Genomic DNA, 8,491 nt, shown 5'->3' with positions numbered 1-8,491 from the left:
CTGGTGCCATCGATCGAGAACTTTGTTGTGGAGTCCCACTCAACAACCTAGGGCAATATCTATTGATGTGACCAAGATCTTCGCACTCGAAACAACCCCTCATCTTATGGAACTGCTGCTCCTAATACCCCGATGAACTACCCAAAGAAACCTGAGTGGACGAGGCATTGTAGGAAATCTGCGTTGGTAGGTCTCTGAATAAAGACTGGCCTGAGCGAGCAATATAAGGACCGCGGCTAACAAATGCACCACGATGAGCTGGTCAATCCGTCTGAGCATGTTTGTAAGGACGACCCTTGCTGTGGTGGAACTGACCCCCAAAAGGCACACCACTAAAACCACCCAATCCATGAGACCTTCTTGGCCTCCCTCTCAACCTGCTCGTGGCTGCAGACCATCTTTCTATGTCGAGCAATGTCGACCACCTCATCAAAAGTAGCACCAAATACCCTCTCTCAAGTCATAAGTAACCGCAGCTAATATGCAATGCCATCAATGAACCTCCTGATCCTCTCCCTATCAGTGGGAACCAACCAAACTGCATGACGGGCCAACTTAGAAAACCTCATCTCGTACTGTGTCATAGACATGTCATACTAACGTAACTGCTTAAACTATCTGCGCAGCTCCTCTCTACGGGACTGTGGTATGTACTTCTCCAAGAAGAGAATAGAGAACTCCTGCCATGTAAGTGGCGCTGCACCGACCGGCCTACGCCTCTCATAAGCCTCCCACCAGCTGAAGGCATCCCCATTGAACTAAAAAGTAGTCAACGAGACCCCACTGGTTTCCAGAATGCCTGTTGTACGGAGTGTCGCGGCCCCTTTTCCCTCACGGAGTCTAGGGTTTTGACATTCGTGGGAATAACTCATTTCCTTTTGGGATTGGGTATGGAATTTGAAGAGTCGCCACCCAACGGATTTAAGGTGCGTTAGGGTACCTAAAGCAAATAACTCATAAATCGGTTTGCATTATCAGAGATTGGGTAAGGACTCGAAATAACCTTGAGGTTAAGGTGTTAGTCACACCTCGAGGTCCACAATGGTGGGTCCCGGCCAAACTCGAATTAAATAAATTAGTCTTATAAGAAAACAAAGCAATTTAAACAAATAGATATTACGTTTAAAACAAGGGGTAGAAGGGGTCCTAGGTTTTTAGCCTATAGGATCACTTCTGTGCAATACTTGGTAATCGTCCCCAAGTTGGGGTGCTACACATAGCATTAGCGCACAGGTCATCATATCCTTTACTATCCGATTACCCTCCCTTAATGGTTATATAAGCGATTCTAATTAAACGTACTCTATGTGTGCATTACCCGACCCTTATAGTCCTGGAGGTGTTTAGGACTTCTAGTTAAGGTGGATCTAGACTCTCCTATAGTGCTTAAAAGGAGAAAATCTAAGCGACAAGCAAAACAAATAGGACTGTTAGATAAAGGAATAATTAAAGGCTCACATTTACCTTCACAAATAAGCAGGCAATTGCACATCTCAAACAACAGTATTTTAGACACTTTAAAAAAGTCTTATAGCAGGATATCTAGGTGAACACAACATATGCAACAATTTTATTAAAGCAGGGCAGCAAATACCTAATCAGTTTGCCTACTGATTTTATTACTTCTTGAATCTGGACAGTTTCAAATAGCAGTAAAGTAATAGTTTTAAACCCGGAACTCAAACAACCTACAGGATTTTTCTTATAAACTAGATGTTTAAGCTGTAAATTGATTACTGATTTTTGCGGCTGGTTTTATCTTAAACCTGTAGGCATGATTTCTAAGTGCTGAAACGTGTTGCAATCCTATAAACATGAGTCTAAATGTAGAAACAGATTTTAAAACTTATAGGCATAGTATCTAAATGCAAGAACTGATTTAAACCTTATAGACATGGTATCTAAATGCAGAAACTGGTTTTAAACCTTATAGACATGGTATCTAAATGCAGAAATTGGTTTTGAACCTTATAGACATAGTTTTTAGGCGAGTAAAGCATCAATCAGTTGCCAAGCAGACATCAACAAGGAAATTCCTAGAAACATGATTGCTAATGCACACACGAATGTTTGAAGATATGATTATCGATGCAAAATTGAGCAACGACTTAGAAACATGCTTTGTAATGATGAAAATTCAGGATTCAAGGAGTTAGATGAGTCTTATAGGCATAGTTTCTAATGCACATAAGTAAACAAACATTTGCAGAAACCTATAGGAATGATTTCTACCCGTTCCCAACAATATATATAAGAATCCCTCCCATTTTTACTAATAACCCAATATCTGTTTTTACAAGGAATTATTATTACAAACCAAATATAAATGGATTACAGAATAAAACTGCTATACTATAGGGAGCCTGGATAGGCCCAAAAGTAATCCTGGAAGCCAGGCCTCTAAACTTGCCAATATTCTCATAGTATGCCCCATGGTATCCTGGTGTGTCAAAGTTCCCAAGGGCCTCAGGGACCCCGGGCAATGCTCACACTAGAAAACTTTTAAAGAAACACTTTGTGAGCAAGTTTTAGAGAGCCAACCCCAGTGTGTCAAAGTTCAGAGGAGTCTCATGGATTCCTAGGCAATGCTCACACTGGAGGGGCAGGACCTTAGATGTTCTAAGAGTAGGAGTTGAAAACAGGAGATAGTTTTAAGAAAATAGTTTTGGATTGTCAGGAGGTAAGGAGCAAACAGGGTCATTCAACCCTTGGAACACAAACAAAGGTCCTAACAATCAAACAGTATGCAGAAACAGGATCACAACTATTTTAAACAAAGTTTCACGTTGCCCAGATTTGACTTAGTTTACTGGTTGTTACCAGGTGGGTATAAGGACAACTTTAAATAGAGAAATGGCATGCTGGGATCATAATACCAATCAAACAATCACACATGAAAGGCAACAGGGGTTGGGAGCATGGGAATCATTAATTAGAAGTCTGTTAGGGGTGAATACTTGGAACAGGACAAAAAGAACATGCTAGTTGAGAAATAAGTAGACACATGTCTAATAAAAGCAAACATGCTAAGAGCAGGAAGCACATAAGGCTAGTTAAAACTGAAGTAAATATGCTGAAAGCAGAAAACACATAGGTTTAGTTAAACAGAAGTAAACATGCTGATTACATGAAATATATAGGTTTAATTGAATAGAAGTAAACATGCTGAAAGCAAGAAACACATAGGTTTGATTAAAAAGAAGTGGACATGCTAATCAAAGCAATAAACAGGAAGGATACAGAGTTAAACACAGAAGTAAACATGCTAATCGAAATAGAAAGGCATGGATTCAACAGAAGTAAAGCAGCAAGTAAGAGAGCACATAAGTTCGAGCTTCATAGTATAATGAACGACATTAGGAATAGGGGAATACTAGTTACAGATGGTAAACAAAAGATGAAAGATATACAGAACTCAGTGATCTAGCCTTGGTTTTCAGCCGGCTAGGCAATACAATAAACACAAGTAGCAGAGAGGTTTTGAGGGCAAAGTTTTGTATGCGTCTATGTATTTTTGAACTATGTTCGTGTGTTGAAGAATTAGTAATGAGAGTATATATAGCACTTAGTAAGGTAAAACAAATAAAGTAAAGAGAAAATCACAGTTCGTAAAACAAGGGTAATAAAATAAAATCAATCAGCCAATTAGGGAATCAATTCCTATAGAGAAATTCGACAGAGATCCCTTCAATTGGGGAGGGTCAATTAACAAAACATAACTAGGGTTCAAATAAGGCAAGAAATCAATCTCATACCATATAGGAGTCAATCAGATCCCAAACCATACTAACAGTTTAATTAAGGCAAGTATAACTAATCAAGGTCGCAAATAAAGAAATAGGTAAAATCACAGAAAACACTGATTTTAATAGGAAACTATGATTTGAATCCCTAATAAAATCAATCAGCATATTGGGTTGACAGAAATAAACAAATAACGGGAAGAAAATTGAAGAAATTAGTGCCATAACAGAACAAACCTAGGGTTTAAAGAACATACACAAAAATTACCCAAGCGAGTAAAGAATAATCAGATCAAATACTTGAAAGAAAGAAAACCTTTTGAAGAAACTTGGGATGAAAACCCTAATTTCAAAGAAGCACTGAAATCGAAATAGTAATAACAGAAGTATAAGATTTTTGAGAAAAAAATATCAAATAGCACTTAAAACCTTCCAGATCTACAAGTATCTGGACTGACTCAAGTAGTCATAAGACTAGGATTTTCAAAAATAGCAGCGATGAAAGAAGCTCTGTCCAAAACCATAGATTCAAACAAAAAATAGGCAAGGAACAGTACTCACAAACGAGAATGGCTAAAGACAGGCCTGTGAGACATATTTTGACAAAACTCGGTTGAATCTCTTTGAGATTCTCTCATAAATCAATGAAGTCGAACAATTAGAAGATGTAAGAGGTTAGATAGGGTATCAAAACACCAAATAACCCCATATCTAGTCGGGGATGAAGGGGTTTGGGAGATTTAGGCGTGACGGTGCTAGGGTTAGGGATAGCTTCAGAGAGAATGGATAAGAATAGGGATTCAAAAGCGGCGGTCTCTAAAGAATGAGTAGGGTTTGGGGGTCATTTGGGTTAAAAAAGGAAAGGGGTAATGTGGGTCGTTGATCTTAGAGATCAACGACCACGATTGGTTTCGGGTTGGGGCGGGTTGGATTTAATTGGGCTAAGGTTTGGGTTAGGTTTAAGTGGGCTGGGGTTTGAATTGGAATTGGACTTGGGGGGGGGTCCGAATTTAGGCATAATTAAAGGGCTACTTGTTAAATACCCAATTTGTTAATAAAATAATTTGTAAAAAATAACTAATTAAATGATAAAAATAATTTTATGCAGGAAGGTGATTTACAACAATTATTTAACATTATAAAAATATAAAAGGTCATTTTCTGTATAGATAATACAGTTATACATATGTATGGGCTATTATTGCAAAATATGCAATTATAGTCTTAAAAATACAAATGTAATTGTAAAAAATACAATTAAAATATTTTAACACTTATATAAGCATAAATTTGAATTTAGATGATTAAATCATTGTAAAGCAACATGAGTAATAATTATTGAATATTTATATAATTAAAAATACAGAAATAAATTGATTTAAGGCCTTTAAAAATCATGAAAAAATTGTAAAAATATTTTTGCATGTTTGTAAATTCATGTATAGTATTTTGAAAGTGTGTATGCACATTTTAAATATATGAGGAAAAAATTGGGTATCAACAACAACCCCTCTTTACCTGGGAAAGATGAAAGAGTTTTCGGGTAAAGAAATGATGACCGATTTTGACCGAATGGGTGTTTTGAAAAAATGGAGGCCGAGCCCTGGTCTCTGAGTTGCCTAAATATCCTTGGTTTTACAGGAATCAGGCCATGTGTAGTTCCAGACCCAACGATGAATGAGGCCGATGAAGTTATCATGGGAATGGTAGCCAGTTTCAACAGAGGTTCTTTTGTGAAGGGTGATATCGGATGGAGTTATGATTATGCGTCTGAAGTGTGATGGATGCGTCATAGGGCAGATATCTGAACGATCACAGATTGAGGGTGGGTAATTGATGGGAATCGGTTAAATGGTAGAGTATAAGTAGTATGAACGGAAATCAGAGCGAAGGTTGCTCATGTTTGAAGAAGGGTTACTTCCTGGATTACTTAGAAAACTTAAAATACGATGCATGCAAGTATATAGGTGACTACGAGAATTTAAACGTGATGCAAATTCCCTTTGGACCATAAAAATTTGTCTTTGGACAATGCAGATGACGTCCTTAGACTATGATGTCCTGGGCCATAAATTATGAGATAGGAGATTCGCAAGCCATGAAATAATGTTCTCGGGCCATGAGAATAGTGCCTATGAACCATTACACCTTTGAATAATGATGTGCAGTATTGAGAGATCTTCAGGCCGTGACATGGTGTCTTCAGGCTATGAGGATGATGCATTTGGACTATGACACCTTTGGACAAATTGTCTATACATCAGCCCATGAAAGGCAGAGACATGATACCAAAAGTGATAGCAAGACAAAGCTTAGTCTTGTGTAGAGTTTTGGGGTAGAGCATAGCCCTGAGGAAAGAAGATACTGTAAAGTCTAGAATAGAGCAACAATTATGCGGAGGGTGACCAAGCTTAATCTCACTAGAAGGCAGTGCTTAGCCTTATGCAAATATGGAGGAAGGGCTTAGCCTCATACAAGATTGGAGACAGAGCTTAGTCTTATGCAAGGAGAAGGAAACGCTTAGCCTAATGCAAATTTGGAGGCAGGGCTTAGCCTCATGCAAGATTGAGACAGGGCTTAGTCTCATGCAAAGAGAAGGCATCGCTTAGTCTTATGCAATATGGAGGCAGGGCTTAGCTCATGCAATATTTGAGACAAGGTTTAGTCTTACACAAAGAGAAGGCAGTGCTTAGCCTTATGCAAATATGGAAGAAGGGCTTAGCCTCACGCATGATCGGAGACAGAGCTTAGTCTCATGCAATGAGAAGGCAACGCTTAGACTTATGCAAATTTAGAGGCAGGGCTTAGCCTCATGTAAGATTGAGACATGGCTTATTCGCATGAAAAGAGAAGGCAGTGCATAGCCTTATGCAAATATGGAGGCAGGGCTTAGCCATGCAAGATTTGAGACAGAGATTAGTCTCATACAAAGAGAAGGTAGTGCTTAGCCTTATGCAGATGTGGAGGCAGGGCTTAGACTTATGCAAGATTTGAGATAGGGCTTAGTCTTATACAAAGAGAAGGCAGTGCTTATCCTTATACAGATGTGGAGACAGGGCTTCGCCTCATGCAAGATTTGAGACAGAGCTTAGTCTCATGGAAAGAGAAGGCAGTGCTTAGCCTTATGCAGATGTGGAGACAGGGCTTAGCTCATGTAAGATTTGAGACATGGCTTAGTCTCATGCAAAGAGAAGGCAGTTCTTAGCCTTATGCAGTGAACAAGTAACAAATAAGAGTAGAATATTTCTTAGTTGGAGATATGTTTGCGTTTGGTGGCTTGATTGATAGTGACTTTGATATGTGTATGTTTGCGAATACTCCTGGTATGTTCACTGTGCCTGCATCCAAATAAAAATTGTAAGTTTTGTAAGGGAAGGTTGGTTCGTGCCTTTGTCTGCTGGCTTTGCTTCGCTCCGTTCTAGAGGACATATTTGAGTTGCCCTGAGTAACACCTGACTGTCACAAAAATAGAGTTTTCGAAAATATGCACTTATCGATGAAAATAGAGTTATCTAAGAAAACATAGTGAAATATCAAGTAATTTTAGATGAACTAATGACTGTAACACATTTTAGAGACATTGCAGCATTCTTGTATTAGAATTTTGAGTGTCCTCCTCAAAATTCTGCCCTAGTTTGGTAAATGATCCTTCGGTCGTTTTGCATGCGGCGAAACTTGCTGAACCTTCTCTGGAATTTTGTAAATCCTTCTCAAAATTTTGCCCTAGTTTCTTAACCGATTTCTAACTGTCTGGCATATGATGGCACTGGTTGGACTTGCTCCGAAATTTTGAGGGTCCTTCTCAAAATTCTACCCCAGTTTCTGGTGCTGAGGGAAAATGAAGATTTTATTAAGATATGACCGAACCCACAGGGCTGCCTATGTATCCCTTCTTAAAGGGGAATCAGGTCGAGCGTAGTTCATTTACATCAGATAAAGAAATGTAAACAGTCTAAATATAATATCTCTTGATTACGTCTGAATTGATTGGTTTCGGCCAAACTTCTCCGTCCATTTCTACAAGTATGAGTGCTCCTCCTATTAGCACCCGGTGAACCATGTAAGGACCTTGCCAGTTGGGAGAGAGTTTCCCTTTGGCTTCATCTTGATGTGGGAAGATCTTCTTCAGCACCAGTTGGCCTGGTGCGAACTGTCTCGGTTTGACCCTTTTGTTGAAAGCTCTACACATTCTGTTCTGGCAAAGTTGGCCATGACATACTATGTTCATCCTCTTTCCATCGATAAGGGCCAGTTGCTCATAGACGCTCCTTATCCATTTTGTATCGCTGAGTTCAGCTTCCTGTATGATTCTTAAAGAAGGAATCTCTACCTCAACTGGAATGATAGCTTCGGTACCATAAACCAGTAAGTAGGGAGTTGACCTAGTTGATGTGCGGACTGCAGTACCCCAATAGGGAAAATGGTAACTTCTCGTGCCATTATTTGTGGTTTTCTACCATCTTCCATAGTATCTTCTTGATGTTCTTGTTAGCAGCTTTCACTGCTCCATTCATTTGTGGCCTGTATGCTGTAGAGTTTTTGTGTTTGATTTTGAAGGTTTTACACATGGCTTTCATCAGGTCACTGTTGAGGTTGGCGGCATTATCAGTGATAATGTACTCGGGAACCCCGAATCGGCAAATTATACGATCCTTGAAAAAATCTGTGATGACTTTCTTGGTTACATCTTTGTAGGATGCAGCCTCTACCCATTTTGTGAAGTAGTCAATGGCCATTAAAATGAACCT

This window comes from Nicotiana sylvestris, chromosome 8 (assembly GCF_000393655.2).
Source record: "Nicotiana sylvestris chromosome 8, ASM39365v2, whole genome shotgun sequence".
Classification (NCBI taxonomy): domain Eukaryota; kingdom Viridiplantae; phylum Streptophyta; class Magnoliopsida; order Solanales; family Solanaceae; genus Nicotiana; species Nicotiana sylvestris.
Note: the sequence above shows the minus strand (reverse complement) of the source record.